Below are 12,053 nucleotides of genomic sequence, written 5' to 3' on the forward strand. Positions count from 1 at the left end.
AAAAGAGCTGCTTCTCATTCAGGGCTGTTTTAAGACCTTCGTAGGCCCTAGGCACACTGGCCTTCGTAGCCCCCCCCCCCCCCCCCCGACTGAAATAACTAATTTGATTTTAAGCTATTAATAAATAGTTTTTTAAATAAAAATAAAAAATTACATATACAAAATGTTTTCGTAGGCCCTGAAAGTTTCGTAGGCCCTAGGCACTGTACCTATTGTGCCTAATGGATAATATGGCCCTGTCTCATTTACAATGGTGCCAGAGGAGGATCTGCCCCTGAGACTTTGTTTATTGAATTTAGTGCATCTGAAGGATAGACCTGAACTGTACAGGTTAACACCGCAACATCAATGTGCTTGAGCCTTCACTTGGGGCCTGATCCATAGCCTACTGAAGTCAGTGGAAAGCTCCCCATTCCACTGACTTCAAAGGGCTTTGGATCAGGTGTCTAGAGGAGACAATTCTGGGACTGAGAAGCTAGTTTTTACTCCATCCCCATTTAGTCCTCGTCTTGTACTGAACCTGACGTTCTGGTTGAAAACTGGACACCTAGCAAACCTATTTCCTTGTCTCCTACTGCAACTTAGTGCTAATTTGCAGTGGATTCTTCTGTCCTAGAAACCACAACTGTTTTTACCTATGCCACGAAATAGCCTTCAGATTGGTAATGCCCTTCAGCTACTACCAACATGGAACTTATTTGAATTAGTGCCGAAGTTCTGTATTCTGTTATCCTCTTCTCAGTCAGCTAGCCCCTGATGAAAGAGATTTCAAAGATTCTGTAAAGTTTTCTTCCCCTTTTGTAAATGCCTTATCAAACACTGTCATTCTGATCCATTAATGTACATTGACAGAAAAAACATTATGCATAAATTTGTTAAATTGACCCTGTCTCAAGTTTTAATTTTTGTAGACTTTCCCTATGTTATACAATGGTGGAAAACACTATTTTAGTCCCCAGACAGTCAGTATCTCAGCATAAATAGCAGCTTTGATTTTTCGTTTTACTGCAAAGAATAACGTTGGGGAGGATGAATCCATATGTACATTAAAAACACTTCTCATGAGGCAAGAGTATATAGAGAAATAAAAATAAAAAATTCAACTATCTGACAAGGTATTAGTGCAGACTGAAGTAACTTCATTACCTCAAGTTCCCCATTTACAATGACAAGACAGTGTCTTTTTTAAAAGGCAAGTCTCAAAGAGTATTCCTTTACAGCCAGATTTAACTCTCCATTTTCTCTGCATCTCTTTGCATGATAGAGTAAGAACCCTGTCAACAGAATCCAAAACAACACCTAAGATCATCCTCCTGAAGGTTTTATCTTTAAATTAACTGAATTGCGAAGACTAAGATAGGTGGAATTCACTCTAGGAAAGGAGTCTGCTGCCAGTTTTACAGATTAGAAACATTTACCCCTGTGACTATAAACAAAGAGATAATTCATCCCTGGTAGATAACATATTAACACAATCTCATTAACTATTTAACTAGATCACAACATTATTTTTTGCCACTGGCTATCATTTTCTCCTGCATTGCAGCAATTGGATTTAGCACTTCATTATCAAAGAAATACTATCATTAAAAAAGCACATTGCCAGGTTACCTTCTCATCCTTTCATCTACAAAAACAGAGCAGAAGAGCTTTTCCCTTTCAGGAAGGTATCTTTTCACTGCTATACGTCAATAATTATAGGTTCAGAGCCGCAAATGCTGTTTTCCAGCTGTTAAAGTTGGTCAGCTGATCAGTGACCTTGCTTAAAAAGCAAATACTGGTTTAACTATAACAAAGGGAACGAAACAAAAAATTAATTCATTTTCTAACAAGCTAGCATATACATTCTTACGCATCCTTTCTGGAGGAAGTTAAAACCCAATCTTCAAAGTTAATATACGCTAGCTATAGAAAGTGTAATTATCTCCCCACAACATATGAAATGCAAAATATTGGTTAGTCCACTGGGAAAATGTTTGAACAACATATGACCTTATCTACCTTATCAAAAATAGGATTATTTAAAAGTCAGTTAATAATTAACTACACATATCTCATTACATCTGATGTTACTCATTAAAGAAATTCTTCCTAGCTGACATACAGCTTCAGTCTGAGCTTCAGTTCTCATTCCGCAGCTTAGCTATTTCGAATACATCATTTATTCTGTTTAGCATTTCTCCCAACAAAAAATAAAAACAGTCTCCTTGATTAAAGGACAGAAGCTTTATTAGAAAATGCAACATCTCAATATTAATAATTAATTCTGCTTCAATCCCACCACAGTGCAATGAGTTATATCAGAAATATCCTATTAAGAATTCACTGTTTTGTCTGTGGCTCATAGTCCTATAGTTAGACCCATCCATCTGCTGTTCTGAGGAGCTGAAGAAAAGGCAGTAAATCTATTTAACAGGATAAGAAAATCAGCAAAGTATCTGCTGTAATTACTAAACATACCACTCTATTGATTCTACAGCTCAATGAATTGCAGGCCATCATGGAGCAGTTGATAACTGCAGCACAGATAGAGGACTTCTGGTGGAGTAAGCAAGGCCCTCTTTAGAATGCCCTGCTGATTGAAAGGAGGCACATTTAAAACTCTGATCACTCATCTCTTGTCGCAGTTATGGTTAGCAGCAGCAGGATACAGTGGTAACAAAGGAAAGTCGTAGCAATGCTATTCCCACTGCCTGGGAAGTGCTGTGCTGTGTCGTGCCAATCAAAGGAAGGAAAGGTAGGAAGGATCAATAAGGGCAAGAGAAAAAGCAGTTAGCCTGAATGATCCAGGCAAAATAAAATGCTTTAACATTTATTGGGTTAATAAATGCAGAAATAAAATTCAAACAAACATAAAACACTGAAGAAATCAAATGGGTTCCAAGTTAAAAGGAAAGCACAGAGGAACCTCCAGTGCTGAAGTACATTTGGAAACATTTGAAGTGAAAGGCTCTCTTCCTGACCAGTCTTCCCCGTGTTAAATATGACTTCTCAAGTTATAGGTAAATCATAGTTTGGGAACTAACGTAAAGCACTGCAGTATGCAGTCTTTCAGTCTTATATATTTTATGCCAGGGGCTACCACAGTAGCTATTGAGCTGAAACCAGAACACAGCTGCCACTTAATATGGTCAAAATTGTGTCTTCTAGATCTTGATCTGTAGAAAACTGGAATTTCATGCGAGATTGAGCTTGCAAGTAGTTTTTAAACGATGAGTGGCCATTTTTTAATTTGCTGTGAAATGATGGGCCACGATTCCTATCACAAAAGCCCTACATAACACTTTGGGCATGGCTTATGAAATTCATCGGCTTCACAAAAGTGCCAAATTCTGTCTTGCTCTGCAAAGATAAAATCCAAAACTGTGTCAGAGAAACGAAGGGCTGGATCATGATTTCACAATCTATGCTGAAGTGTGTAGCTGCACTGCCGCTCCAACACACCAGGGAACACACTGTGATTCTCAGAGTCATAGTTCATATCCAACTCCTCTTGTTCCAGAAGGGAAATACTCTATGCCAGCAGATCACTTCCCAGGCTCAGCTGTGCTGGCTGGCACAGGAAGGGTGGAGTTAAGGTTTCCACCTTCACCCCAGCCTGGCCAATCCTCCTTGCCCACCTGTGCGGGAAGTAGGAGTAGCAGCCCTGTGTTGTGAGCCACATTGTGTGTAGCCCTCACGAGTGAGTTAAGAGCACCTGCCATTCCCTTGTTCCCCTGCATGACAATCGTGCCCTAAGTGAACAGAGAAGGTGGGGCGGCTATGGGGATTGGTAAGGGAACACTGAGCATTTCACTGGTAGGTTTGAATCTATCCCATGACTGAAAGTCATGACTGTCTGATCAACACTGAGTGGTCTCTGTGAAAAAAGTTGGTGGCCTGAGTCCAGTTTTTTGTGCACAAGTATTCACATCACCAAACCGGTACCAGAGCTGATGCTAATGGACTGTCTCAGCGGAGAGAGAAAGGATTGCCTAAGAACAGAAATTGTATTCCTGTCTAGAGGTGCATTGCTGGGGCAGAGTTGGGAAGGTTGCAGTGCTGCCCACTTCATTTGTGCATATGTAAGAGGACTGTTGGCCCCTTACTGAAACTTTGTGTATCTTCTTAGTGGGCCATCTCTCAGTAGCAAAGGACGGGGGAAGGACTGATGAGAAATCAGGACCCTGAGACGGACAGCCCCCAGGGCCAGTGGGGAGAGGCCAATGCTCTGGGTCAGCCTGATTGACAGAGTGGACAGGCAAATGGGGGGTCCCGTCCGCCCTGTGAGCTGAAGCTGTCTGAAGAAAGCAGGGCTGAGCCGAGGACAAAGCAGCACCCTGAGACACAGTAGCCAGTGGCAGAGAGACCAGAGAAGAAGCCTAGGGACCTGAGCTGAGCAGGGCCACAGCAGCAGAACCAGAGGGGCCAGAGGAACAATCCAGAGACCTGAGCTGAGCAGAGCCGAGCCGCAGCCACACTGAAGCAGAGTGTAGCTGGTGCTGGGCTGGAGCCAGCTGGAACTGGGTGCAGTGAGCAACTGGGGAGAGCGAGGGGGACCCTGGACAGAGGGCCCTAAGCAGTGAGGCATCACCAGCAAAGAGGCCTTGCAGGCCAGACTTGGAGGGGGGATTGTGACCCCGACGGGGGGGGTGACCCTTGGAAGAAGGGTCCTGCCTCTTAGAGCCGGGGGGTGCGTCTGACCACCGCCAAAACAAGTGTCCAACCCATTGCATCCCTGCAGCGCAGTCCAGGGCCTGGGCAGGATTGCACACAGGTCTTAAAGACACCATCAGGTCAAATTTGGCTGAACATTTAAGTTTTATAAAAATAAGGTATTACAAAAACTAAGGGCAATATATTTATATTAAATGATTCTATTGTGTTAATATAATAATTTAAAGGGATACAGTTTTAAGAAAACTAGGCAAATAAACATTCCTTTGAAGCATTTGCAACCCAAACATTGTGCTTATGCATGAGAACCAGCAAGTGAAATTGTCTGGAAACTAGCAGAAATAAAATTGAAACTTTACTGGTCCCTTTGCATTGTCCAAGCCATGCGATATGTTCACTGTTTGCACAATTAATTAAAAATAAACTAGCCACTTCAAAGGTTATGAAAATTTTGCTTGTTACACATTTCATCATTAAATCAGCACACACAATGCCATGGTGTTGTTGCATACCGATAGCTAAGTCCTTTGTATTTCTCTTTTACCGTTTGTTAACGTGGTTGGGTGTTCAAAGATAAATTCTATCTGTTTGCTTATTTAATGGTTACTGTAAATCTGTTGTGTCAGATTCCTCTGGTTAGTTATATTCATATATCCTCTGATAGGGTATGCAAAGCCCACATGAGGGAAGGAGGAGTTAATGAGAACATGTAGGTTCAATCATCCCTAACCTCCTGCACCTGCAGAAGGTACCTGGCCTGGCCTGGCCTGGAGGAAGAAGCTAACAGGGCTGATGCTGGCTCAGTTGGGGTCTGCTTGAGAAGGAGAGCAGATCAGTGGGTTTTATTCAAGGAGAGAGATATGGCTGTATCTAGGATGCTGAAGTGGTAGACGGAGCCTCTTTGAAGGAACCCAAGGCAGTTGTAAAGGAAAGCTGGGGGAAGTGAGTCTGCCCACTGGTGGAGAAGCTTGCAGGGACCAGGACTGCCTTGTGAGAGGAGTAGAGGAAAAACTCCCCTGTTGCAGAACCTGCTGGGTGGCAGAAAGTGCTAAGAAGCTCTACAGTGAGCCTGGAGAAAAGGCCTTGAGAATGTGATGCTGATACACAGTGAGCCCAGGAAGAGCCAGTGGGGAAGGCCTAAGACAGGGCAAGGTAGGAAGTAGTCCAGGGAAGCAGCAAGGGGGTTTGTGTATACAGGCGGTGGCTGCTTATTAAAGGGGACCTGGACCAGAATCCAGAGGAGAGGGAGGGCCTAGTTCCCTATTGGCCTGCTGCGGAAGGTGGTATGGAAATCTCTCTGACACCAGGGGTAAAGATGATTGAAATCCTCTCATATAAGGAGTAAGGGCCGAAGGCCCAATGTGAGGCTGGCAGGTTATTGTGTGGATTCTTTGTTTACCCTGGAAGGGCCAGGAGCATAAATGACCTGGCTGGAGGGCTGAGTCCCAAGAGGAGGTGGATTATCAGCAGGCCTAAATGGCCATTTGGTGGAGGTAACTGAGGGGGAGGCCCTACAACTCCATGCCCAGGCCTGGCCACAAGGGAGTGCTCCAGAGGTGAGTCACTCCTTAAAACCATTCTGTATATAGTTGTGTGTGTCCTTTATTTTCCATATAATCTAAAGATTTTATAGGTAGATAGATTCCAAGTACAGTGTCAGACTATTTTTTCAGTTAATTTTTCCCTTTTGAAAGACCCAGTAGTATGTACTTTATTCTAGCACTTCCTCCTCAGAGTCATTTGGCTAAAACCTGCTGTCTTAACCAAGAAAAACTCCAAAGGATTTGAAGTGGGTCTGCAAGTCCCTGAAGCCCTGATTCAGCGAAACACTTAAGCATGGATTGAGTCCTCCCTACTTAATAAATCACTTAAGCCTGGACTCAAGACTCATGAAAGTCAATAAGATATACGCATGTGTTTAAAACTGAGCACATGCATAAATGGATTGCTGAATCAAGGCCTGATGTAGGATTGCAACCCTACAGGAGGTTTGCTCAGGGAAGATCTGAGGTAGGATTTGGCCCAGTGCCTGCCTTATATTTAAGAGTTTCCAGAAGAGGCATTATACTGTCACCTGGGGCCAAATCCTTGCTGCAATTCTTCAAACTCCTGTTCTCGAGTACAACTCTTTGCTGAAGAGGAGTTTATTAAATGGAGGGGACACAGCCAGTTGTGGTCAATTGTTTGTTTGTTCTCAGCTTGGCAGTCAGGAAACAGTGCTCTGAATGAAAAGTGCTGGTTGTTAGGGTCGCATAGTAATACAAACGCTAAGGGGAAGTGAGGATTTTTCTTGTATTGGCCACAAATGTGTCTGTACAAGGAGAATGTGGTGGCATGAGATGTAAACAGCTGATGTTAAAGAGAAACACTGACAGGATAGATTGATAGATAGGAGAAATTGTCCAGTGAGCCCTTCTGCAGATTTGTCTCAAATAGCTGCTATGAGGCACTATAAGATCTTAGACCATCTGTCCAGATGTGGTGGCTACACAGGTTATGGTGGCGCAGGAGCAAATTTAATTCTCAGTCCTGAATTTTCTTTTGTCTTAGTGAGCTTGCCCAGCTTGTTGGGTTGAGGCCGCAGCCCTTAGCTTCTCTTACCCCATGTTGGAAAAAGGAAAAGCTGCCAGGTCAGTGAAGGCAAAAGAAAATAGCAAAATCAGATACTTCAAGGTTTTGAAGTAAGTGATGGGACCGTTACAGCTGGATTCAGTGGCAGAGGATGGCAATGAAAGGTCTCTGTGGGGGCCGTTTGTGGTGGCAGACAGCAACTGCAACCTTTCCTTTGGTGGGGAAATCCGCAGGTACTCAGGAAATGGCTGGAGAAAGGTGTAGTTAGGGTTTATGCTGATTCAACACACACACCCTGGAAATCCTCCAAAGCAGGGGTTCTCAAACTTTTTTTTTTTTTTGCTGGGATCCCCTTTGAAAATATTTCAGGCTTTGATGACCCCTTCCCCCCCAACTGATGACTGATCCCCCCCACATGCCATGCCATCCTTACCGGCATGTGTGGGTTCTGACAGCTCCTGACCCCCTTCCATAATAACCTTGTGACCCCCTGAGAGGTCATGACCCCTCAGTTTGAGAACCCCTGCACCAAAGGAGCTCCTTCAGTAAGTTAAAGCTGTTTTCCTCCCCCTAGTGGAAGCCCAAAAGGAGAGCAAGGCGTGGCAACACCATCTGTTCTCCCAATGTCAAATCTCCCCTAGAGAAAGAGGGGGCAGGGCTGACACAAGGAGATGTAATTTACACATCTCTGTGCCAAATATCTACAGGGAATTTAGCTCTTACTGTTGAAAGTGTTACCAAAAAACTCCTCTATGTAGGCGGTCTGCTTGATTACACAATAGCCCAGCAGAGCTATTGTTATAAGTGGACATACCAAGAATAAATATGGCTTCTCAGGGAATACTTGTTACACGTATTTTCAATCCTGTTTGAATACACAGGAAGAAAAATAATGCATTTTCAATCTGTCGGGCGCAGCAGTGCGGGAGGGAAGTCAGCTATGTAGTAATGGGCTCAGATGATCCAAAATATAAAACAACATGCAGTCTGGGATGGGCAAGGAATTTCATGGTAGAGAGAGAAAAGAAAAAGCTTGACGTCTTAGTGTGACTGAGGAGAAAATGGCCCAGTTAAAACATCATGGCTTGTGTTGCAGGATTTTTGATGAAATGGGGCTTAGACTGGAAAGATCTCTCTCTCATGGTTCACCTACCAGTAAATTGTCACCATCATTATTACATAGCGCTTTACAAAACATGTGAGATGAGGGGATCCCATATTCCAAGAAGTTTACAACAATCTAAGGCCCTAATCTTGCAAATATTCATGCACGTGCCTAACCTTACTATTGGGTATAGCCCTATTGAAATCAGTGGGATTATTCAGGGTAGTGGATTAAATATATGTTTAAATGTAAGCAATACCTGGGCCCAACTAATAGGATACAGAGGACAACTTTCTCTGCAAGAAGGTGTTGGGAAATTGGCTTCCTAAAAGAATGAGGTAACTTCAGGGAGGTCCAAGGGCAGACTCTCCTTCTAAGATTGCAGCAGCATTTGATGAATAATAACACACTCTGGCATGCAGTAAAGCAAAGATTCCCTACCCTAAGTGCATGTACATAATATATAAAAACACTTACACAGAGAATTAAGTACATTACACAGTTTCCTTTTCTGTTCTTTAGGTATTCAATGAGACAATGTTGTCCACAGGTTAGAGGAAGGGACTGCAAATCAGAACTGCTCGGTTCAATTCCCCTTGACTTTACCTTGGACAAATCACTTTCAGCCTGATTTTCAACAGTGGGAGCTGGTACTCAGTCCCCATGATAATCAGTCCCCTCTTTCTCTGCCCCTCTGTTTACCCATCTACAAAGTGGCTGTAAAAATGTCTCCTCCAGCTGGGTGTTTTGAAGATGTTTGTAAAGTGCTTTGAGATCTTTGAATGAAAGATGCTATTGTTATGATCCATTTGGAAAGCTTTTTCTTCTCATTTTAAGAGCGTATTACTGGTCTATAGTTAAAGTATTTAAGAAGGAAAACCGTTGCAGTCAGGCTTTAAGCAAAGAGTGATGGCATGATACCCTCATCCTGTGTTAACTGATTGTATAAATAATTTTCTTGATGTCAAATAGAAATATAGATCTTGGGCTGCAGCCCTAATTACTTTTTTAGAAGAAAAAATTATAATATTAGTGGCTGAAGGTAGAGCATTAGATGTAGTATATTTAGATTTTAGTTATATTTGATACATTGCCTCATGGAATCTTACTCTCAAAATTGTCAAATCAACTTAGATATGAACACGAGTGGAAATGGAAAGACGGACCAGTAACAAAGGGTAATGCTAGACAGTAAAATATCAGTTTAGGAGGAGATATCTATGGCAGAACCACAGGGGAATCTATGTTGGGTCATTTTAAGTGATGACATTAAATAATAGTATAGGGAAAAAACTGCACATTAATGTAATTTGCAGATGATGCTAAATTGGAAGGAGTTGCAAATACCAGTGGAAAGAGAATATAGGCTGTGTGCCAAAATCCAGTGAAATCCATGGAAAGGTTCTTGTGGACTTCAATGGGTTTTGGATCAAGCCCATTGGGAGATTAGAAACATAGTCAGAGAATAACAAATGAGATTCAACTTGAGAGCATTCAAGATGGGTAATAGTAATCCAAAGCACACATTCAGTGGGAGGCAGAAACTCACTATCAGAAAGAAAGTAGCCAATTGGAAGAGTGACAAAACTACTTGTGTGGCTGGCCGGAATGACTTTCAAGAGTTAAATACGTCTAGATTTGACAGAGGGGGGTAAAGTCTTGAAACCTCTTGGAAACTAAAGCTGGAATATAATGCAACCGCTCACTCAGGCTGAAATTCACCCCTGTGCAGGAGACCAGCCCAAGAGTTATGCGTTACTTAAGTCATGCCCAATCTTCAGGATTGAATTGGTACACATTCCTTGTGCTGGACCTCTGCACAGGGTGAATTTCAGCCTGAGTGAGTGGGATTTCACAATGATGGCGAGGACATCAGTGCTCTAGGAGTCACTGGTTGCCTGTGAATTTAACCTTGGAAAGGTTTGGGATCTGATTACATCAGAAACTGCCCCTCTCTCTATGAGCAACAAATATACACAGTTGCAACCAAGTCGAGAGGTTTGAGCTGGAGTTCCTGAGTTATAAATGGGTGGGAACTTCTGAGTGAAGGCTCCTCAATTGGCATTCTCATCCACCTTGGTGCACGAGAGCCTGGAACTGTTAACTTTCTTTATGTGCTGTGAGCTCATCTTCTCCAGAGCACTTGGGGTATGTCTACATTGCAATTAAAAACTTGCGGCTGGCCTGTCCAGCTGACTCAGGCTCACAGGGCTCAGGCTGCAGGGCTCTTGAATTGCAGTGCACATGTTTGGGCTCAGGCTCTAGCCTGGGTGCTGGGATCCTCCCACCTTGTAGTGTCCTAGAGCCCGGGCTGTAGACTGAGCCTGAAAATCTACACTGCAATTAAACGGCCCTGCGGCGTGAGCCTGCGTCAGCTGCCATGGGCCAGCCGTGGGTTTTTAATTGCTGTGTAGGTATACCCCTAGGGACAGGCGGTCTGGGGATGTGTTTTATCTGAAGCATGGGGGTGGGGTGGGTATGTATAGATGAGCAGTTCACTATTTATTGTGTTCATGGCATAAACACAGAAATTAGATTAAAAAACATAGTGCTTGTTCTGAAAGGTTGCAATGTTATGCTATTTTAGTATGTAAAATCCAGACACTAACACACAAGAACCAAACACAGAGAGACAAAGCAGGCTGCTCCCTAAGACAGAATCACAACTCAACCTACCTAGCTAGAGAATGGCTCTTGACCATCCAACTTGCATGCTTCCCTACAGCGCCCCCTAGCACACAAGCAGCAACCAGGAAACACCTTGCATAACTTTAACACAGTTTTCAATACATCACATTCATTGCTGTGCAATATTGATATTGGAAGCTCCCCACCAGTGCCAGACCATGGGATGTGGGCACCTGCTATGTGACATCCTTTAGATGTTGAAAGAAATGAACTAATTAATAGGTGAAGGGAGTGCACCCCACGGAGGACTGGGAGTTCATTATAAGGGTATAACCAAGAGTGATGGAATGACATTAAGAAAGGGAAACATTAAGCTGAACTTTCTGACAGTAAGATCAATTAGTCCATTGAATAATCTTCTCCAGGGAACTGGAGTGGAATGTTTTTAAAATTAGGCTGACTGTACTAGGAAATGTACAACAGGGAACACACCTGCATAGTCAGGGAAGTGAGAGGCTTGTCCAAATAGGCCAAATTCAGCCCTTGTGCAAGAGGGCCCAATTTCATTGATTGAGGCTTCTCTGAGACTCATCTGTCTCACGCTGGCATCTGAACTGTCCTAGGGGCCTCAAGGATTGGAGAGAACAAATGTGGCATTAAAGGCTCCTTGGGATCCTCTGTCAAGTGCAGCTCAGATGGACCAAAGGACCTAGAGTCAAGGACTCGCAGAACCATAAGAGTAGTAGCCAACTGTGTTGAACACCATGTGACTATTACACCCCAATAAATGTGGCTTCAATAGGTGTATGCACAAGAGGTAATTACTTGGCAAATAAATTCAACTCAAACAAATCTGGCTGCTGAATAACTAATGCAAAATTACTGAATCAATGAATGCTTTGAAATAAAATGTTACTTCAAAAATATTTGGTGGGCATGTTGCAGGAGCATAGAATCATAGAAGATTAGGGTTGGAAGGGACCTCAGGAGGTCATGTAGTCCAAACCCCTGCTCAAAGCAGGACTAACCTGAGCTAAATCATCCCAGCCAGGGCTTTGTCACGCTGGGCCTTAAATACCTCTAAGGATGGAGA

Source organism: Emydura macquarii, unplaced genomic scaffold, assembly GCF_026122565.2.
Source record: "Emydura macquarii macquarii isolate MOO-44397 ecotype Brisbane River unplaced genomic scaffold, CSIRO-AGI_Emac_v2 contig_3506, whole genome shotgun sequence".
NCBI classification, from domain to species: Eukaryota; Metazoa; Chordata; order Testudines; family Chelidae; genus Emydura; species Emydura macquarii.